We start from the raw sequence: 24382 nt of genomic DNA, 5'->3' as shown, positions 1-24382 counted from the left end.
ATTCCAGAAATGGCAACAATCAATCGAATTGTTCATGGAAGGCTCCGGTGAACTCTAATCGTTGGAAAATGAAGGACAAATCAGACTACAGGGCTTCTTGGGTGCGACAGTGGAATAGGTTTGAATGATATCGAGCTATTCAGAATGGTCTGAGAGTGGATTTTAAATCTATGCAAGAGAACTTTTGGCACCCTAAACCCTCGACGGAGGCTGCAAAGGTTTTAGAGGTAAACCCTAACTCTCAATACAGTCGGGTTGTTTCTCTAGAGATTGACAATATAGAATGGAGTGAGTCAATCCGTTTTTTCCAAGATAAAGTTTTTTTTATGAAGTGGGGGGGCATTTGGCCTACCTTTCCCAAAATTTGTTCTTGGTATAATGAATAGTGGGATGAGAATATAGAGATTAAAACAGCAGCAAATTGTGTTTTCTTGGTTATATGTCTTTCGATGCATGATAGAGATTGGATCCTCAATAGCGGACCCTTTTTATGGAGGGAAAGGGTTTTTTATTTAAACCATAATGAAAGGCTAAATGAATTCAACCACAAAACCCTAGCCTAACAACAACAAAGATCCACCATAACATATGAAGATTACCTAAGACAATGCAAATCAAATGAAATCACAAAGATTATACCATCACATGTCCAATAGGGTTTGGATCTCCATTCTTCCTATCTCCATTGATCTTGCTTGATATATTTGCTCTCAGATTTTATATGCACAAGAGCTCAAGAAAGAATGGAATGTGGTTGCAAGTAAGATCGCATATGCCAAGTAGTCAATTGATCAAGTAGTTAGGTCATTAGGATGATTGATTAGGGTCTGAGAATGAAGGAAGTATCTCCTTATATAGAAGACACAATATGAAATGGAGGGATAAGATTGAGAGGTGTAAAAGGAGGTCGGCTATGATTAGAGGGTAGGTAGAAGAAATAATAAAATAATGAAAGGGGTAGGTAGTGTATGAATTAAGAGATGAATGACATGTTTCATGGGTAGAAGAGGTTAATGAATTAATTAAATAAATAAAGATTTATTTAATTAATAGAAGGAGTGAGATCAATTAAATAAATAAGATATTTATTTAATTTAGAAAAAGGAAAATTTAAATAAATAAAGGTATTTATTTAAATGAGAAATAAGGCTAGAAGAGGATAAATGAATTAATTAAATAAATAAAGATTTATTTAATTAATAGAAGAATTCGGCTTAGATATTTAATTAGACATGACAATTTTAGGTGTCTACATTTTGCCCCTCTTTGAGACAATGCGGCTTGTCGCGTTGTTTCAAAGAAGATAATATGAACTGATACAGAGTTGCCCCAAGATGGGAATGATATGCCCCCTCAAGAGATTGGATGAAAAAATGTCTAAAAAGATCGCAGACAATCTCTCGATAAGAAAGAGAGGCTAGAATGGACTGACCGGATAAAGTAAAAGAGTCACGGAATAATGAAGATTGACTCGGGAAATGAGGGCTAGGGCAGTCTATAAAATAGACCACGAGGGAAAAACATCCTCCTTTGTCATCCACACATCCAAGAGATCAGAGTGCAGAGCGAGATAGAGCAGCAGTAGTCAGCAGGGATGGCATTGATTCACAGATTCGATCGCGTTCGCTGATTCCAGAGGCCAGTAGAGGCAGGAGAGTCAGTAAGTACCACAAAACCTCCTCGTACTTTGTTGCATTTATTGTTGTCATTAATGCATGCTAGATAAGGTAATAAATGCGCTCTAGGTTAAGGTCCAAAAATGTCAAAAATGTCCAGGCGCGTTTGCGTTGGTGCCAGGCGCGTTTATGCATCTAAAAGAGCGTTTATGTCAGAAAAGCGCGTTTGTGTCCAAAAATGTGAATTTGCGTCTTCTAGGTCAAATCGGCAGTTCTGTGATGAACATACGTTGTCAATTGGATAAGCTGCTGAGAGGATACACTCAAGCAGGTCCTCTAAGGAAGACTAGGATAGATCGAGGCACTTTGTGATGAACAGTGAGTACCAAGACATAGTACTTTGTGATGAACAAGGAGTACTAAAATATGAGCAGCACTTTGTGATGAACAGTGAGTGCAAATGTGAGCAGCACTTTGTGATAAACAAGGAGTGCAAAACACGTAGTACTTTGTGATGAACAGGGAGTACCACTAAGGTAGAAGCAACACTTTGTGATGAACAGTGAGTGTCACTAGGGTAGATAGCAATATGCATTTGGATAAAAAGTAGCATTTTGTGATGAACAGTGAATGCCACTATGACTGACATGATTGATTTGTTTGACTGCAAGAGTATTTGCCTATGCTGGAGTCACGGGAGAGATTCCCATCGACTCAAAGGTTGCGACCTGAGTTGACAGTCGAGGACCGAGCTGTGATTGAGGCTATGGGATTGAAACATATTCTGTATGTGCTTGAGTTTCGAGCGAACATGGGATTGCTGACTGCACTGGCGGAGAGATGGCACTCCGAGACATGTACTTTTCATTTGTCGATGGGTGAGATGACAGTCACCCTGGAGGATGTATACCGGATCCTGAGGATACTGATCGATGGGGAGTTGATTCCCTATGATCGAGATGGAGACCGGGAGGCCCTAAGACGAGTGTTCCGGGATCCGGGACTGGAGATGAGGGTGGGACACGTGGCATGGGACACGATGACATAGACAGGATTAGCACTACCAGTAGTATTGGCAGGAGTTATCAGTAGGTTCCTTTGTATCAGTTTTGTACCATTTTGTTTGATGATGTAGACACCTACGAGTGATTGTAGCCATATGATTTTTTACATCGTTGTATCATGACACTATATATATATATATGAGATGATTCATCTTTGCGACAGCTATATGCATGTGTACCTATGTGATGAGATGTTCTTATGTGATGCTTATGATATGGATGCAAATATGTATATGATGCAATGCAATATGTTTTATTGTTCTTTTATGTTTTATATGTGTATGCATGATGCAAATGTGAATGTATGTAATGCAAATGAATATGATAATGCAAATGTAAATTGTGCTAATAGGTGTTGTGTGCAGGATGTGATGCAGTTGTGATATCTATATGTATGTATGAAATGAGATATGTGGTAATGCAGGTGCAACTACATGAAATGTAAATATTTTTTGTGTGTCATTATACTCAGTCATGTGATAGCAGGCTACGCAGACTCGAGAAGGACGATGAAGGTCAATCAAGAAAGGGGGATGAAAGATAGAAGATATGAAAGTGAAAGAGCTTCTTGTGCGTTGGCATCATTGAGTTTTATTATGGCAAGTAGGTTACGACAATCGAGGCATATGTTCGACCTAGAAAGTCATTGTACCTATTTGCATGGAGATAAGACAGTCACAAACAAAGAATGCCCCAGTTCATACTAGACTCACAGTGTCCTCATATCCTTAGACAAGTCATAGCATTACTAAGAGACAATCCACAAACAACAAATACAAATAGGTGACGATACCCCATCCTCGCCTTTCTAGTCAAAGACATCCTGGAGATAGAATCTCTAGTCAAAGACATCCTGGAAAAACTAAAAGACATGTCACCAAAAGATAAAATCTAAACAAAACAAGGACTCGACACCAACATCCACTGTAGTCCTCAAGTTTAGTGTCTCTTGTCACTTGTATAAGTCTTATTTGATTGTGGTCACAATGTTTACTTTCACAAAATGGATAGATAGCACTAAACCATAATGTTGTCTGAGTCTGTTGAAAGATTTGATTTGTTGAAGCACATTGTTGCTGTTGTGTCTCATCTGAAACTGACTGAATCCATGAAACTGATACTTTATTGTGGAGAAGATGAAACTTTATTGCGGATCTGTGATGCAAATGTTCCTTTATTGCAGATTGTGCGCGGATAGACTGAAGGAAGCTGGAAGAAACTGTACTTCTCGAAACATGTGATGTTCTCAGTTCCACACCCATCACTAGACGTAGGATTTTCCTTAGCCACAGATAGGATCTGATTTATTATGGATGGAAAGGGAGGTGAAACGGGAGGTTTATTATGAATGGCTAACCAATCTTGGGTAGATCAATAACAAGCCATGATGGGAATGGGTAAGTTTATTATGAACAAATAGGTTGTGAGTGTGTGCAAAGTGAAAGGATGAAAGTGAATCCTGAAGGAGGGAGGAGCAATGTCTCTACGCATAGCGCTGGTGACCCAGTTTTCACCATGGTACTTGCCCAGGGCGCCACCGAAGTGGTTTTCACCGTTGGACGAAATTATTTCTCTTTACTTTTTTCAATTTTTCAATGTTTTTTGTGTCACAAGGCGCCTGTTTGCTAGGTTTTCACCAAGTAACGATTTTTTTTGTTTTATAATTTTTTTTTGTATTTTTGAATTTTTTGAACTTTTTTGTATTTTTAAAATTTTTGATTTTTTTTTTTGTATTTTTGAATTTAGGATATTCCAAAGAGCTATGTGTAGAACCTACGAAGGTGCATGTTGTTGATAGGATCCTCCAAAGGTTCACCTTCTGTAGTTGAGAGCTGATATGCCCCAGATCCATATGCTACTATAATAACATAAGGACCAAGCCAATTTGGTTCGAACTTGCCCTTCTTCTCTCTGTCTTGCTGATTTTTGGGATTTTCTCTGAGAACCAAGTCACCTACCTCAAATGTGTGAGGCTTTACCTTGTGATTGTAGTTGCATTGTTCCTTAACTGAATGATGCGTAGCTTGATTGAATGTCTTCCTCGATGAAGGAACTGAGATAGAATTACTAGTGTGTGGACTACACAGGCCCGTATGTGTGTCACCTGAAGAAGTTTGGGCATCCCTGATAACAAAGTCCTTAAAGGAAGCTCCATTAAAGGTCCATAATGTATCACCAGAAGGGAAAGGATGTGTGGAACAAGTAGATGAGTGATGAAGGCTTATGATTGCGAAAAGAAGTGAAAGTAGGATAGCATGATGGAGACTTAGGATCAACAAGTAATCTTTTTGACTTGCAATTGTAGAATTTTTGCCCCCAGTTATTTTGATATTAGGGGAGATCAACTCTTGCTCTTTTTCTTTCATTGGATTTTTATCCTTGACCTTGATTTTTGCAGAATCCAATAGCTTTTGATTTTGATTTGGACTAAAGGACTTTTCTTTATTATTGACTTTTAGATTTTTCTTTTCAAAGCTTGATTTTTGATCCCCAATGAGTAAGGGCTTTTGTAATTCTTGTTGATCCAAGTCTGGAAGTGGAGTGGAAATGGAATGAGTGGATGATATGGTAAGGCTATGTGAGTTCTCAAGAGGGCTGGCGATATGCTCAATAGATTCTTCACTGGAACCACTCTTAGGACTATTGATATCAAGAGTTGCTTGCACCACTGGAGGAGATTTGCATTCAGACTCAGTAGCCACAACACTAGGTGGTTCACACCCAATTCCTTGTAAATTGTTTATAGATTGTTCTTGTCGACTGAATGTCTTAGGAGATAGTGGGAGTTGGTCAACATGAAATATATACTCACCACATCCTAGGTCTTTAACCTTGAATTTTTCTTTGAGCTCTGTTTGTTTTGATGTAGAAGCTTTCAATGATTCTGGATCCACATATGCTGAAGATGGAACAGCTTCTCGATTAGCTAGAATTGTTATTTCTGATCTAGGTCGCAGATTATTGCAATATATAAATGGATTTGGATCCGCTTTGACGGTCACTTCAACTCCATTGTGTGGAAACTTGATACATCAATGATATGTAGAAGGGACTACGCTCATCTCATGAATCCATGGACGTCCCAAGAGTATGTTGTATGTGAGATCTAGGTCTAGGACTTGACAAACCACATCCTTTGTAACTGGCCCAACTCTGAGAGGTAAGGTGACTGTACCCTTGGATGAACGCTCTTCATCATCATATGCTTTGATAGTAATTTTGTTTGTAGAATTCACAGCTTTGTCGGAATATCCCAATTGTTTAATAGTGCTCAATGTACAAATGTTTAGACCTGCTCCTCCATCTATCAGGACTCGTTTGATTCTATATTTGTGTATGAAGGCTTCAATGTGTAAAGGTGCATTATGTGGCTGACTTATGGAGGCGTCATCGGCTTTTGTGAATGTAAGGGAGTGTGGAATGGAAAGGTATCCCACCATGGCTTGAAACTGGTCCACGTTCAGATCAGTAGGAACGACAATTTCTCTCAAGATTTTGTCAAGAATGGATTTATGTGCGGGGGATATGCGTAGGAGCTCAAGAATGGAGATGAACGCGGGTGTCTTCCCTAATTGTTCTACAAGGTCATACTCAGGTTTGGTTGATGAGGAAGCGGTGTTTTTAGTTGGAGCACCTTGCAAAGTGATTTTACCTCGACGGGTTGTAACATGACATTCAGAGGTAGGTTCGGAAGAAGATCCAACGCCTTTTAAGACAATCTTGGGTCTTTGGGTAGAATTCTCAGGGTTTTTGTCCTTGATGATAATGGTAGAGACATAATTGTCCATCGAGATGTGATTGATAGTTGAATCATAGTTATAGGTTGCTCTGGTATAGTTGGTTTGGTCATCTGTGGCTTTAGCTTTTCCTTTGTCATGTTTTGGGAATGGTTCCTTAAACATCTCATGTTCTTGATTGAATGAGTGCCCTTCAATCTCAATGTCACATCTATCAATAAGATCTTGTATGATGTTCTTCAATCGATGACAATTTCCTGTCTTATGACCCTTGCTCTTATGAAATTTACAAAATTCATCATCATTCCACCAATTTGGTTTAACCTTTGGTTCATATGGAGGAAAATCTGGAATAGTGATTACCTTGTTTGCCACTAGCTTTTTGAAAACTGACTCAAGTGGTTCTCCCAATGGAGTGTACTTCCTTCGTGATTTAGAAGTTGTTTGAGTATTCACCTGATTTGATCCGGAAAAAATGAATTTGGGTCGCACTGTATTGGCATCAACAACACCATCATTGACTGTGTTCTTGTTTTTATTCCAAAATCTTGACTTGTCTTTTCTTTTAAAGTCATCTTTGTTTTCCTTGAATACCTTAATGACTCCTTGTTCAATTAGGACCTTTTCTGTTGCTAAGCCTTTTTCAATGACGTCCTTGAAGGTAGACAAACAAGCTTTCCTTAGATCATAGCCAATGTCTTTGTTAACATTCTGGGTGAACATTTCTACCATTTGTTTTTGTGGAATTTCACAAGAGCATCTGCTGGCTAGATTTCTCCATCTTTGTAAGAATGATGCAAAAGATTCTCCCTCTTTTTGCTTGGTGTTGCACAAAGTAGTGACTGATATGTCTGTCTCTATGTTGTAGGAGAAATGTTGGATAAATGCCTCTGCTAAGTCACCCCATGACTTAATACCAACTGGAAGTTGGGAGAACCATTCCATAGCTTGATCACCTAGGCTTTGTGGGAATAATCTCATCAAATATGTCTCTTCCGCTGCTACCTCAATGCAAGCTATGAAAAACTGTTTTATGTGTGCCTTAGGATCCCCTTTTCCTCTATACTTATCAAACTTAGGCGTCACAAAGTGTGTAGGAAATGGAGGCACTGGAATGCTTTTGTCAAATGGATAGGGACATATGTCTCTCATTGTGTATGTTGGCTTTGATGTATTTATGTCCTCCATTTTCTTTTGTAAGTCCCTGATTTGTTGCTCCAAATTGCTCTTAGGTGGAGATCGACTTCTTGGACCATACCCCATGCTTGAGGCACCAATTGGAGGAGGAGCATGTTGCATATATGGATGATATTGATCATACACATGTTCATATGGAGGAGGTCTATAGTGATGCTGCGTATATGGACCACTTGGCATAGATTCATGTTGAGGAATGAAATATCTATTTTGTCCATGTATACCATACTCTACAGGCATGTCATGTTCTAATGTGTTGCCCCCAAATTTGACACGGGGTTTCCTTGTGTCCAAATTTTGAGCATGCCTTTGAATATCCAATTGCTTTGGTGGTTGATCCTTAGCATTGGTATGCGATTGAGCATATTTCTCTGCATAAGACTTCCATAATGGTCTGCGAAGGTGAGTATCATATGCTTGACCATGTGTGTATGGGACCTCTGGTTTTTGAAGCAAAGATGATGGTGATTCAGGTACCATATGTGGTCCTCTATTGCCTCCACTATTAGGCCTCCTTTGATGCATGTTTGAGTGAGGTTGTTGCAAAGGTCGATTTTCCATTATTTGAGACATGTCAAAATCATGAGGTATCTTGGCTCCACTTTGTGCCATCATTTGTAAGAAGTATTGTCTATCCCTCCTCATTATTTCCTCAACCAATCGATTGAAATGGGGATTCATAATGGATTCTTCCACATCTGCTGAATGTACTGAAAAGTTGTCCATATTGTCATTATGTGTGGCATTGTTGTTTGTAGTGTCCATGTTCTCAACATTTGGAATGTTTCTATAGGCATCCATGTCAGGTAATGTAGTATGATCTGAATTGAAAAAGATATCATTGTCATACTCATAAGAACTCATGTTTGTGGACTTTTGAGCCTCTTTAGTTTCTCTCCTAGATTTTTGAAGGCGGGTTTCAACCATGAACTAGGTATTGACCAAGATGTGTGAGACTAGATGAAAAATGGAAAGAGTATGGAAGACCAAGAAATGGATGGAATGTAAATGAATCTAAAGTGTACTTGCAATGTCCAAAGTGTAAGACCAAGTATGTATGTAGTAGAGTAGGTGTGACTTCCAAAGAGAGGATAGTTTCCCTTGATGAGGTAAGTTGACCTTGACTCTAAGTAAGACCAAATGAGACCCAAAGGTAAGAAACCTTGATGAGGGACCACTTAGCAAAGTGTTGTTGTATGTAGTGTGTTGACAAAGTATGATGAGGACAAGCAAGTGACCTTTTGACTCAAGTTTAGACAAATGTGAATGTAAAGTGAGATGTGACGCAATGATGGATTTTGTGAGACCCAAAGACGGGTTGAATGCTAGATGAACCCTGGAGAAACAACCTAGGAAGCTCAAGAATTTCGAAACTGATTGCGTTTGTTTGTTGGACTATAACAGTTTTTCAATTCTGAACACAGACGCGCCTGTATACTTCACAGACACGGTTTCCTGACGCAAACGTGGCTCTGTTTAACACAGACGCATTTCTAAGATTTTTTTGCAAAGTGTAATGTTGATTCTTGGAACATAGACGTGTTTCTGCCCTTCACAGACGCGGTTATACAACACAAACGCTATTATGTTCGACAGAGACGCGTTTCTGTAAAATTTGTGCAATTTTTTCCAATCTGTGAAGTCATTTTGTTGTGACCAAATTTGACTGTTTGACTATTTTTATTTTTTTTTCGTGACAAGAGGACACAGTGTTGATGAAGACCCAATGTTTGCAAGTGTCTAGACTCAAAATGACTCCAAGAAAAGTGTGTTGTTTGATGTAAAAATGTTTTGCATACACTTGAAGACACAAAAGATACAATGTTTTGTTGTTTGGTCTTGAATGTTTTGAATGTTTAAAATAAGTCAAGCACAATTCTTATGGCTGGCCAAGACAATAGTTGTTGATCCCACATGGGGTTTTACCCCCGAGGCTACGCTATTCAGAGCGGATACTTAGATGGTTGACCTCACTGGCTCCACCCTCGGCACTCACTTCTCGGGTCAGCCAAGCATCAGTCCCCATGAAAACTCCCCATGGCGAACTTTGTATCTCTACTAAGAACCGTATGTGTGTGGGCCGCTACCAGAGGTTCGACCTCCTGCCTCAACAACTAGAAGGATTTTGGCTTCTAAAACAAAAAGGTGCTAGTAAGGGCATTCGCTCGTGTGGCCATACATGCGGCACTTTCAGCTCTGTAAATATAGAAGGCTCCCAGCTGGTAGGGGTTACGCCCTACAACTGATCAAATAAATTTGATCAAACGGGTTTATGGGGAGACATAGTGTCAGTATGAACTAATCAGCACACGTTATCCATAGTTTTCACCATTAATATAGTTGTTTATAGTGGTTCGGAAGAGATGGGTTTTCCTCGCTACCACTTGGGTCGTTCTCTTCTCACTAGTAGTCCTAATGACCACACGGGAAGACAGGCCCTCTAAAGATTAAACAAAAAGAGCCTATTGCTCTAGACACAAAAGACAATGATTCAATTTTAGTGCACCAATTGAAGTGTTTGCTAGTCTATGAAAACAAGGCACACAATAAAAATCCAAAAACCCTTGCCAAGGACCTGCAACAAAGATTTATTAGTAGTTTGGATTGTTTCAAATGATCACCCTTTCCTGCAAGCACACAAGTTAGGTAAATTTTAGATCCAAAAGACTTTGTGAAATAGGGGCCTTCAACGATGTGTTTTGTTGACCAATTCAAAGATCTGATTCATCATAAAAAAAAAGACCACCTGTAAAATTTCAAGAGATTTCCAGAAATGTAAGAAAATCCAAAAAATTTGCTAATTTGCTCCAAAAATTAATTTTTTATGAAAAATCATAAAAAATTCATATAAAATGCAAAATCGATCCAAAAAATCTGAAATTTTTGCTGGAGAGTCCTGATGGTCTTCCAAACCTGCACAAAAAGTTTTCTGCAACAAATCCAAGCAGTTTGTGAGATATGAGTAAAATAATGCAAAACCCTAATTTTCAAAGATTTGATTTTTGAGGAATTCTTTTGCATCAAATTTAAAATCACAAAGAACAGATCCTGTGTATAATACTAAGATATTTCCAAAAATGTAAGAAAATCCAAAAAATTCGCTAATTTGCTCTCAAAATTTATAAAAAATTCATATAAATTGACAAAATGATCCAAAAAATCTGAAATTTTTACTGAATTCTTCTAATACTTTTCCTAACCTGCACAAAAAATTTGATGTCAAAATTCGAAGCCATTTGTGATATCTGATCAAAATAAGGAAAAACCCTAATTTTTAAAGATCCGATTTTTAGGGAAATATTTTGCATCAAAATTAAAATCACAAAGAACAGATCCTGTGTATAATTATGAGAGATTTCCAAAAATGTAAGAAAATCCGAAAAAGTCTCTCATTTGCTCCCAAAATTAATTTTTTATGAAAAATCATAAAAAATTCATAGAAAATGAAAATGTGCTCCAAAAATTCTGAATTTTGGATTGAGAGCTCCTGATACTTTTTTCAACTTGCAAAAAAAAGTTGGTGCAAAATTTCCTAGCCATTTGTGAGATATGATCGAATCTCTCCAAGATCTTGATTTTGTGTCCAAAACCCTAACTGCACAAGGTTATTCTCCAAATTGTTTTACAAAATAGCAATATAGGGTTAGAAAAATCTGCAAAAAACATAGATCTAAGAAAAATGCATGTCCCACGGGGCGTGCCAAAATGTATATGGTGAAAATGGATACAATAATAACAATATTGAAAGGCTAAATGAATTCAACCACAAAACCCTAGCCTAACAACAACAAAGATCCACCATAACATATGAAGATTACCTAAGACAATGCAAATCAAATGAAATCACAAAGATTATACCATCACATGTGCAATAGGGTTTGGATCTCCATTCTTCCTATCTCCATTGATCTTGCTTGATATATTTGCTCTCAGATTTTATATGCACAAGAACTCAACAAAGAATGGAATGTGGTTGCAAGTAGGATCGCATATGCCAAGTAGTCAATTGATCAAGTAGTTAGGTCATTAGGATGATTGATTAGGGTCTGATAATGAAGGAAGTATCTCCTTATATAGAAGACACAATATTAAATGGAGGGATAAGATTGAGAGGTGTAAAAGGAGGTCGGCTATGATTAGAGGGTAGGTAGAAGAAATAATAAAATAATGAAAGGGGTAGGTAGTGTATGAATTAAGAGATGAATGACATGTGTCATGGGTAGAAAAGGTTAATGAATTAATTAAATAAATAAAGATTTATTTAATTAATAGAAGGAGTGAGATCAATTAAATAAATAAGATATTTATTTAATTTAGAAAAAGGAAAATTTAAATAAATAAAGGTATTTATTTAAATGAGAAATAAGGCTAGAAGAAGATAAATGAATTAATTAAATAAATAAGGATTTATTTAATTAATAGAAGAATTAGGCTTAGATAATTAAATAAATAAAATATTTATTTAATTAAACATGACAATTTTAGGTGTCTACAGGGGGGCATTTGGCCTACCTTTCCCAAAATTTGTTCTTGGTGTAATGAATAGTGGGATGAGAATATAGAGATTAAAACAACAGCAAATTGTGTTTTCTTGGTTATGTGTCTTTCGATGCATGATAGAGATTGGATTCTCAATAGTGGACCCTTTTTATGGAGGGAAAGGGTTTTTTATTTAAACCCTGGAAACCTAATTTCAATCCTCTAGAAGAGTTTTCTAACATAGTTCCAATCTGGTTAAAACTTCCTAATTTGCCCCAAGAATATAAGGATGTGGAAACCCTAAGGAGGATAGGTAATAGACTTGGGGAGTTTGTAACGGCAGAGGAAGTTGTTGACAAGAATAATCTAAGTATGTTTACAAGAATATGTATTAATTGGCAAACGATTCACATTATCCCTGATATTATTGAAATCAAGTCAGGATCAGGAGTTTGGAAGCAAAAGCTTATGTTTGAAGAGGAAATGGAATTTTTCTCGAAGTGTAAAGTTGTAGCTCATCCTAGTGGGATGTGCAGAGAAGGGGATAAAGGAAAACAAACTGCTCAAATTCACTTAGTTGATGAGATCATAAGACTTTCAAAAGGACATCTATGGGAAAAGCAATGGAATGAGATGGATTGGGAAGTGTTGTATTCTTTTAAAGGGAAGGCTGATAGGGACAGTTCTGGCATACTCGGTCTGGGGGGGTGGAGTTCAAAAGAGTATTATAGACAAAATCTTTGATTGTGACACTTACTCATCAAGTTCAAAACCTGAGAAAGACATTTATAGAATTGTGGATTCTAATATGGGCAGGAGATTCTCAGAGTATGACAGACAACTTCAAGGATGGGAGAAGATCTTCGATTTAGAAATAATGAGAGATGGTAGGAATGTCGAGAGAGAGTCTGTAGATAATGAAATCCCTGAAGAAAAGAATGAAACTTTAAAGATGACCAATGAGGGGCCAGAGCTAAAGGGTTCAAATAAGGATAATAAGGAAGCATATGAAAGACTCCTTGTAGAAGCACTACAGATTCCATCTTTAAGGACGTTTTCAAACAATTTGACTCAAAACTCTTTAAGGATATACAAATCTCTCCTATTAGAAATCTGGAAAGTTCTTTTGAGGATTTGTAGGATAGTGTTGGTAACTCTTCAGATTCAGACATGGAGGATGTTTCTATGTATGTTCGAGAGGAAGAGGATGATCTAGGATTACTAGCATGTGTAGGGGAATCAGAGAAGAGATCTTTGGAACAGACACCCTCCCTCCAAACCAAAGCCAAGATTAGAGAGAAGGGGAAGCAGGGAGCTAAATCCAATAGGGTTAAGCTACAAATGGCAGGCAATGCTACTGGTCAAAGCAAATTGAGATCGAGAAGAGGTTATGCCTCTTCCTGGAAGCAATGAGAGCCATATCGTGGAATGTCAAGGGATGCAATGCCCCCGACAAGATCTGCCTGATCAAGAGATGTCTTGATCAAGTGAGGCCAAACTTAATTTTGGTACAAGAAACCAAAATCAAAGTGGAAGACATTGATTCTTTTGCTAGAAGATTCCTAAGTTGGAACTGTCATCTAGTTGAAGCTCAGGGAGCCTCGGGGGGTTTGTCTATCTTATGGAAAGCCTCGATTGTAGAGGTTAAAGTGGTTAGTCATGACAGATGGTGGCAGCTGGTAAAAAAATTCTCAAAATAGTTGCACACAAGTTTTTATGTTTTAAATGTTTATGACCCTAATAATTTTGACCAAAATAAACAGCTATGGAGCGACCTATCGATCATATTGAAACAGGATGAGGAATATTTGTTTATCATTGGTGGAGATTTCAATTCTCTTATTCGCTCGTCAGATAAAATGGGGGGGATAGGTTGGAATGATCAAAAGTCACAAGGATTTTAGTGCCTTTGTGTTGGATAATGGTCTGATTGAACTCCCTTTCAGATCGAGAGACTTCACCTAGACCAATAGAAGGAGTGTTTTTTTAAATATAGCTAAGTGCCTTGACCATTTTTTTTATTGTTGGTGATTGGTCTGCTACACATTAGACTTGTATAACTAATATTTTACCTATCACAGGTTTGGAACATTACCCGATTTGTCTCAGAATACAAGATGATTCAGCTCCAGATAGATGTCCTTTCAAGTTTGAGGCAACGTGGTTGAGAGATAAAAACTTTAGAACTTATGTGGACTCTTGGTGGCATCAAGCTCCTGAGGTAACGGGTAACAAAGCATTCATTTTTTTCAAAAAGCTTCAATTTATAAAAGAACAAATCAAAAGATGGAATAGAGAGTCCTTTAGAAATATTTTTTGTGATAATCTAATGTTAGAAGGTGAGCTAAAAGAGTTGCATGAGCAGATCATTTCTCAGGGTATGGATGAAGAAGCCTATGGAAAAGAGAAGGTTTTAAATAAGTTATATTTTGAAACTCCAGCGAGGGAATAAATCTTTTGGCGACAGAAATCAAGGGAGACTTGGCTTAAAGATGGTGATAGAAATACGAAATTTTTTCACACCTCAATCAAAGTTAGGAGGACTCATAATAAGATTTTCTCAATTAAGAATGAGAATGGAGACTTACTCTTAGAGGCTGATCAGATTAACATGGAGGTTGTGAGGTTCTTCTCAAACATATATAATGGAGGGGCGGTGGTGCAGGAGCACCTAAGGGTTGAAATGACCTTAACTAGTTTTGGCTTGTGAGACCTTCCAATGGTCGTGTAAATACATAAGGACTGGCTCTAGTCTGTTTGTTTGGTTGCTTAGTTGCAATTTTTTTATTTTTCCTTATTGTCAAGACCTATCCCGATCGACAAGTCTTACCCGATGAAGTTGCCAGAGTTGGAGTGGTTGTATCGGGTATCAGTCAGAGTGGTTCACACCTACTCTGATGACCCGATAAGTCATTGGTGTTCGGAGAAGTTGTTATCGGGTATCAGTGGGATTATTTTCATGTTACCCCGATGTCCGGATGAGAAAGCAGTGGTTTGGTGCTCGTTCACTGGATAGAGTATTGGAGATCGATGAGAGTAGTTTCACGCTACACCGATAACCCGATGGAACCTTCTTCCTCTGATCGGTTAATAGGTGAGTGAGTTTGGGATGATCGGACGATTGTCGCTATACCATTGTGGCAAGATGCACAAAGTTTATCTCCCGCGACTTGGCGACCAAGGTGGGGCCCGACAAGAGAGAAGCTCAGGCAAGTTAACGAGTGAGCAAATCCAGGATGATCAGACGATTGTCGCTATACCACTATGGTGAGATGCACGAAGTTTATTCCCTGCGACTTGGTGACCATGGTGGGACCCAGCGACAAAGAAGAGCTTCATTCTGAGCAGTTAGTGAGGTCGTGCTAAGGTGGCAGGGTAGGGACCCCAGAGCCAATCAAGGGGTGCCACGTGGTAGAGTGCAAAAAGAGAGATCAAGCAAGATCGGACGATCGGGATAGCTGTTTGGTTATCTTCCCGATGACATGATGGAAACGCCCAGGAAGCGGAGGAAAGCATCGGCCATCGGACGAAGGAATTTCTTGCTATCCCGATGCCTAATGGGAAAAGTGCGAGTGGTGGACATGGTTATCGGCAATCGGTGAAGGTGTGTTTTGGTTACCCCAATCACCTGATGGAAAAGTGCGAACTTTGTAAGTCACCAATGGGCATCGGAAGCCAGGTTCTGAGGTTGCGCCGATGACCCATTATAAAATTGTTTTCTCCAGTTTGAAACTGTCTGTGTTTCACGACAGATGGATGAGCTATAAAAGACTAATTGTAAGGCATTGTATTGGTTGGATACTACAGGAAACACAAGAGAAGTACATACAAGTTTGTTTTCTGGTTTTCTATTGCTGAGTGTTGTATTGTCTTGTTTTGTTGTTTCATTACAGTTCTGTAATTAAAGCTTCCTTTTTGTTGTTCATTTTTTTTGTTTTGAATTCATAGTGTAAATATGGCTCTGTCTTGAACCTCCACCGTGGGATCCACACGGCCATTGGAGTTCTTCAGGAAGAGTCGAAAATGTATAGTAAGAATAGAGTAGCAGTAGGAGGAAACCAGGAAATGGCAATCGCCATTTATGCATACTGAACCTAGGCGAGCTTGGAAGAAGTTTGGCTAGGTTTCAGTAACCGTAAAGGAGTAAGTGCAGAGGATTACTGGTGTAGAAGTCTGATTGCAAAATCAGACAGGAAGATGACTTTACAGACTACAAGTAAGCAAGGGTAGTCCTACACCTTTGCAACTCATAGTGACAAAATCTAGGAGCATGGAGAACAAGCTTCTTTATGAGCTTGTATCGAGTGTGGTGAGCAAACAAATGGTAGGGAAGCCCTTAGGAGTCTAGAGGGGTAGACTTGGAACCTAAAAAGGGATAGAAGCATGTTGGGTGAATATTTTGTCACCAGTGTACCAATGGCAAAATATATAATTCACACACAGCTATGTTGAGAAATTAATCTCTCCTCTTATCAAGGGGAGGTTCCCTTTGAAATTTCTTCTTTAATTAATAAGAAATCAAAATCTATGGGTTGGTATTGGGCATAAAACTCTCTTTTTTCAGAGTCTATGTATTTTCCCTCCACCTTGTTACAATTTATCTATCGTTTTAGATACTTAAAGAAAAGAACAATGAATCTAAAAAACTACGCTAAAACTTACAATCAAGTATCACAAAGTCTCTCTTGAATGTAATACTAACTCAAACTGATTATTACAAATAATTAGAAATTTAACTCGCAACTCAAAGTCTTCAAGTACTAATTCCTAATCCTTTAAACTAAAAGTAACTGCAGTAATACAAAGCCTACCACTAATTACTTAATTTATCAGAAGATTTCCCAAATATGCTAGGAGCACACAGTCTACTTGCACGATTCAGGAGCTCTTTTATCCACATAACAATATCTCCAATATCAAAGAAGTAAAGAATATATATAAGTAATGAACATAAGAACATTCACTCATATAAACAATTTTCTTGATACAACACAAAGTTTGAGATCAAACAAAATTGCTTTCTTTATTTGCTTGATAGAATCTTCACAACAAAAGCTCAAAGTCTTAGTTGAGGTAAATGTTTTGTAGAGTTTTGCTTAGAATTCAAAAGATAAATATTTGCAAATGAGGTCCTCCTTAAATAGGAAAAGAATGGAGAAAAATGTGGGCACAACTGACTAATTCAACTGCACAATCCCGCTTTACTACAACTACAACATAAGAAAAAATGTGTAGCTGTGAGAAAACTAGCAGCATCTAATGATGCAACTGCATAAAAAGAAAAAGATAAAAGGGGACGCTTTATTCATCTTTCTCCTCCTCATTTGATTTATGGAATTCTTCAAACTTGGTCAGGATGGCTTTCATCTCTGCTTCGTCTGGCATTGAGGTAGAACTTGTGATCACGTGAACATGGGAAATCACATCTTCAATCTTTACCTGTTTCTTTTTCACATCCTTCAACATGGATGCAAGGACTTCAAAACTGACCTGAATCTCCAGTAACTTATCAAATGTGTCAAGTGAGAAATCTTATCCTGTGCAGTGATCCATTAGAGAAAGGAATTCCTGTGTGATAGCTTCACTAGTAACGAGATTCTGATTGCCATCATATAAATAACAAGGAAGATCGACAACTTTGGCAAAAATGATATCAATCTCGTCATCACCTTCTTTCTTCTCTCGGTCCAGCTCCACATTCATTAACCTTATTGTCTCTTGCTTATGAGACAATAATGAAAAAATCTGGATATATTTTTCCCTCATAGGAATTACTTTATTTTTGACAGGGACATCTATTCTAAAGTCCTCCATCTTGCTCCAAAGTGTCGTACTTTTCTCAACTTCCTCAATCTCCTGCGATAATGAAGTTTTGAGTCCTTGCATTTGACTTTGGATTACTTCAAAATCCTCCAATAGTCCAACTATTGAACTTAGAAGATGAGAGCCTTCTAACCTTAGCCGTGAAATCCACTCATCCATCACTCGGCCCTTGGCTCCTACCTGTTCAATTTTCTTTAGAGCTTCAGTGTCCATTGAGGATCCTATGGGCTCAATTTCTTGAGAAGATTGTGTGACCTTCAAAAGAACATTGGTCAATTGTTCACATTTCTGCTTCAATTCGTACTTCTCATCCTTGTCTTGATCAAATCTTCTTAACAAAGAGTTGAAAGTTGTCTGAGAATCCAACTTAACACTCTCATGTTTTTCTACCTCGAGCTCTATGGTTTGCATGGTGTAATCCTCAGGTCATATGTTGTCTTTGTCTTTATCTAATGATGGCACCATGACCTCAGCATACTTTCTTTTAGAAGCCGGGTCTACTAACACCCGAGATACAGTCTTTGGCTTCTTTGTTCCCTTAGGCTTCGGAGGAACCAACTGCTCAAAATCAAACTCATCTGGATAAATTACATGTTTTTTCCTCTTAGGGGCTACTACCTCCATCCAAGGTGGTAATTCTGGATTGGTTGATGGAGTAGTAGCTCCTTGCTGAGTTTCAGTTAAGATTTCAGGAGTAGGCTGATTGGAGCTCACAATAGTTATGAGTGTTGTCATTGGCATCAATGTTGAAGTATCTTGTGGGACACCTGTCAATGTTACAACAGTTGTTGTTGCTAACATCTCTTTAGTCGCATATGGGAGAATTGAAGGCATTGTGGATGAAACCTTAGTACTTACCAATGGTGGAATTTCTGTTGTGATTGTAGTAACATGTAAGTTCACTATAGATTGTTCTTCAAATGCCCCTTCCAAGGCTTCATTAAAATCCAACATCGTAGATTCAATGGTGGATGAAGGAAAATCATTCAAATTGGAGAAATTGGTTAATGTGAAAAACTATTGAGTAGCGTCTGACTGCGCCATGCCCATATCTAGATCCCATCTTGAAACTCCTCATCCTCTTGATTAGAGTCAGAATCAATAGAGTGGATGATCACCTCTAAATGAGTTAGTACCTGTGAAGTGGTCGGGGCATCAACTTCACCTAGATGTGATGTTTCTTTAACGTGTGCTTCCTCTTGTTGAGGAATTTCACCTTCTTCAATCCCCTTCTCTTTTTCAATTTCAATGGCAGATAGTTGTTCTGGCTCATTTGTGACTGTCCCCTGCATTGCTGATGATGACTCACCCTTCTTGGACCCTTTAATTGTAAATTTAATTTTGGGCCCTTTCCCCTTAGATTGTACTACGAGAGTTGAAGATAGTGCTTGTGGATCTGCCCTGCTCTTTGTTCTTGTCTCAGTTGTAGTTGTCTTGCCAATCGGTCCATCACTATTATTGTCATCCCCAAAACTAGCAGGCAGTTGTTTCATCCTAAGATTCTTTTTTAACAGCCAAGCATTGGTGTTTGTCAGGATGGGAGCGATCCTTTGGGTGATAGATTTACTTTCCTTCTTTGACCATTGCACTGGTGGGAGTGGAGAATCGACAATCTTCTTCTCATAATAGACAGTGTCTATTATGTCATTTGTGTCTTCCATGGTCATTGGGATTTTTGCTAAATCCAAGTTTTCAATCTGTTCCAGGGTATAACTCCTCTTGAGTTTGTTCTTTATGCCACGATAGTCAAAATTGTTTCGTGCCTTGAATCTTCTCATAGTATTCCACTGTATTTCTTCCTCCATGTTTTTGGCTTTGGGGTTGGTTAGGACTGAGTACCTACCAATTGATTCCAGGAACTTCAACCCAGTCTTATGTGCTTGTGATTGCTTTTCATGCACATATATTAGTTGTCAACACAACTCTATGAGAATGATCTTGTTAGAAGGATACCTTGGTAGAATGAATGGCTCACCTAAGAAACATCCAATCCAGATGTAAGTGAATGTTGGGAATTGAAGGAAAACGCATCCGAAATGAGATACCTGTTATACGCAGCCTCTGATAATCTTTGCTTCTATAGGCTCTTATCAAACATGCACTTCCACACAACAAAGAAGGCATCATTAACTCTTCTGAAGTGGCTACCTTGATTCTTGATGGTAAGTTGATCATAGTATTCCCAGACAGACACCAATCTCCTATCACCCTTGGTAGACAAACCTGGATATTGCCTCATAGAAGAAGCTGCATAAACAAGGTATGAGGTCATATAAATGTTTAGTGTCACTTTGACTTCCTTCAATTGAGCTTATAGCACATCACTGATCTGTTCACCCCTTTCCTGATTATATTCATGTAGTAACACATCCAACTTTGAAAGTAATGAGATTCTTTTAACCCCTTCACTCTTGATAACATGGTAACCATGTTGTTGTACTCCTCATTGAAGTCACTCATGTGAAAGAACTTGGGCCATCGTGTGGTAGTGAAATGTCTGGCAGCAGAGAGATACACAATATTGATCACTTTCTTGCATTTAACCTCATTTTTCTCATAGTACTCTTGAGCACTTTCTTGAGAAATTTCAGCTACTTCTTCAACTGAAGAGCCTTTGAAGACATTGTTGAAGAACACACTATCCAGAGTCATGATGACATTTTGATCAGCATCCTTCGCCTATCTTGTATTTAGATCAAAGTGATCCGCTACTGCAAGTACAAATTCTGGATCATGAGCTGCAACTGGGAAGGATGCATATTTATGCAACTTAGATTGGTTAAGCGAGCAGGAGCTTTCTCAACCTAGTCAATAAACTCCTGCATATTGACATGTCCAATTTCAGTGTCTCTAATCTCCTTGATGTTTGAGTCCACTGAACTCTCTGGGTACAGATTCAAGTACTTATCATACTTGTACTTCATCTTTTTTGTTGATGTTTTACCCGGAGAAGATTCCAACTGACTTGAGGAAGGCTCATATTTATCCTGAGGGAGCCTTGCCATTCACAATGACTGCATTCAACACTGAGGATTAGCTCATTTTGATAGTTATCATCATCATCAAAATCATTTATTCTCAATTGAATCGATAAATTGGACTCATAACAAGCTTAAGAGTAAAACTGCCAGAACAATAGGTGGGGGAAAAAAGTCTGACCTACACTTCAGGGAATAAAATTTGCACATCGGACTTTAAAGTCCGATGTGCAAGGATAAACATCTTAATCTGCACACCAGACTTTAAAGTCCAATGTGCAAACTAGGGAAGATCATTAGCACATTGGACTTTAAAGTCCGATGTGCAAGTGCAAAACCTTTTTTTGAAAATCCGATGTGCTGATCAGGGAAAAACAACTAATTGACATGTTGGGTTTTGAAACCCAACATGTCGATCCAACGTTCTCCTCTTTGCATATCGGATTTTAAAGTCCGATATGTGAAGGTTACCCTCCTGCATATCAGACTTTAAAATCCGATATGTGAAGAGGGCTCTATACAGCTGCGGATCGGGAAACAAACCCCGTCATGCAGGTTGGGGAAAGATAAGATTAGAAGGGCAAAAAATAAACAAGGCAGAAAAGAATAAAGGGAAAACACAAAATGCAAAGAACATGCAAAACCCGAAACAAAAACACAAACCTACCTTTTCCGCCACAATGAGAGAAAAATCCAATGGAGATGCAACAAATCAGCAAGGTCGGCGAATGAAGACGGAGGAAAATAGAGGAAGACACACGTGGAGAAGAAAATACAAACAAGAATGAAGAAATAAACTCTGAAATCAATTGGATAAACCCTTTCATTAGCAATAAATGCGGTATCAATTGCTTAATTACGCTGTGCATGTCGGACTTTAAATTTTGACATGCAGGAAGAAAATCCTTGCAAGTCGGACTTTAAAGTCCGACATGCACTCTTCGACTAGACAACCTGCAGGTCAGAATTTAAAGTCCGAACTGCAGGGGAAGGATTACCTACAATTTGAACTTTAAAGTCCGACCTGCAGGTTGAAAATCAAACATGTGCACATCAGACTTTAAAGTCTGATGTGCAATTAAATTTGCAAAGAATGAGCCCTGCAGGTCAGACTTTAAAGTCCGACCTGCAGGTAAAACTACAAACCTTAAAAAAACTTAGAAAACAACAATAAAAAATAGAAAAGCAAAAAGCTAAACGAGCTAACCGACGGAGTCGATCAAGCTCTTCTGGAGGTCATAAGGTATGAAATAGACTAGTTTCATAGGGTTGCCTCATGATTTTGGTCGTGCTGAAATCAAGGACAACAAAGCAAACCATCAAAGAAACCCAATTGATGGTAAACTAGGTAGCATCCTTATCATATTAGTATCAGAACAAGTTTAGACTTGGGAAGAAAGTAGTTAATGTCAGATACTAAATTAGTAGGAGAAAATAGTCTCAGAATGGTGACTAATGCAGAGTTAGCCAGGAAGGTAGAAGATCGGGAGGAAGAGAATAGACTCCTGAAAGAAATATTGCTACAATTGGAGAGCAAACTAGACATAGTTGAAGACAAAAATGAGAAAGTGGCAATCAAGGTCAATGAGGGGAAAGGCAAAGAAGTTGTAGAAGAGGATAGGACTCCTGAACCACCCTATTCTACCTGAAGAACCTTTCCTTAAAGAAATTAAAGCCTTAGGAGGAAAATCCCTAGAAGGAGTGCCACTTTTTTGTGGAAAAATGGAGCGTGAGGTAGTCCTGGAATGGATAGATGGATTGGAGAATCACTTTGAGTGTGATGGAATCAGTGAGGCACAAAAGGTGAAGGTATCTAAGTCTAGATTTAGAGGAGCAGCCTTGACTTGGTCGAAGTTTATCCAATAAGAGAGGTAAAAAGAGGGCAAGAATCCATTGCCACTTGGAAGGGAATGTTAGCTAAGGTGAAAGAGGCATACATCCCTAAAGATTATGAAATCCAGTTGCACAAGAGGAGACAAAACTTGAGGCAAATAGACTTGGATGTGAGCAGCTACACTGAGGAATTTCAGAAGTTGTGTCTGAGATCCAAGGTGGTAGAGGATGAGAGCATCAAGGTAGCCAGATACTTGAATGGCTTGAGATGGAATATTCAAGAGGAGTTGAGTTTGTTATGTCCTAACACTATGCATAAGTGCTATCAATTGGCACTGGAGGTGGAGGAAAAGAGTAAAAAGAAGAAAGAACAAAGCAACAGAGGAAGAGGTAGAGGAAAAGATGGTAGAGGCCAAAGAGGCAGTTTTGGTGGAAGAGGAGAAGATCAAAGGTCCCAAGGAGAGTCCAAACTTATAGAGCAAAGAGAGGATTCACATAGCAAGAGAAGCTATAGAGGAAGGGGATCATCTAGCAACCCAGGAAGAGGTAGATCTAGTGGACTTGGAAGAGGGTCCTACTTCTCCACCATGAAGTGTTACAATTGCCAAAAGTTGGGTCACCCTACCTATAGATGTCTAGAGAAATCCTCTTCTTCTAAAGGAAGTGAAAGAAGAGTGACATATGCACAAGAAGATGCAACAAGCAGCAAGACATAAGATGTGAGCTTAGCCCTCGAAGATGGAGAAAATTTAATGATGAGAAGAGCCTTGATTAAGGAGCCAATCAAAGAAGAACCAACTCAAAGAAGAGCTTTGTTTAGAATCAAATGCAAGGTCCTTGGTAGGGTTTGTAGAGTGGTGATAGACTCAGGGTCTACTGACAACTTTGCGTTAGAGGAAGCAGTAAATAAACTGAAGTTGAAAAAGAATTCCACATAGTAATCCATATAGGGTCACTTGCCTCAACAAGGAGCAGCATGTGGTAGTAAATGAACAAACATGGGTTGAGTTCAACATAGCTAGTTATAAGGATAAAGTCTTATGTGATATCCTACCTATGGATGCTTGCCATCTACTTATTGGTAGACCATGGCAGTTTGACAGAAATGCCATTCACAATAGAGAGAAGAACTCTTATTCTTTTCAAAAGGATGGAGTTACATACCACATTCAGTCCCTAAGTGATGAAGGAGAGAGCAGCAAAACCAAAGGCCCAAAGGCATTACTGGTAGGTGAAAAAGAGTTCATTAACACTCTCAAGGAAGGAGAAGGAGTGGGGTTTGCTCTTATAGTGAAACCAAAGGAAGCAAAGCAAGAAAAGAAGGTTCAAATACCTCATGAAGTGCAGCAGATACTGGACAACTTCAAAGCAATCATAAGTGATGGAGCACCAACAACCCTACCTCCTATTAGAGCCATAAGCCATCAGATTGATTTTATACCAGGAGCATCATTACCCAACAAAGCGACCTATAAGATGACTCCAGAACAGAACAAGGAAGTGGCTAGACAAGTCCAAGAATTGTTGGACCAAGGGTTGATAAAAAAAAGCATAAGTCCTTGTGTCGTACCTACAGTATTAGCACCCAAGAAAGGAGGAACATGGAGGCTATGCATAGGTTCGAGAGCCATAAATAGAATCACTATCAGGTACAA

Source organism: Cryptomeria japonica, chromosome 9 (assembly GCF_030272615.1).
Source record: "Cryptomeria japonica chromosome 9, Sugi_1.0, whole genome shotgun sequence".
NCBI lineage: Eukaryota > Viridiplantae > Streptophyta > Pinopsida > Cupressales > Cupressaceae > Cryptomeria > Cryptomeria japonica.
This window is presented reverse-complemented; position numbering follows the sequence as displayed.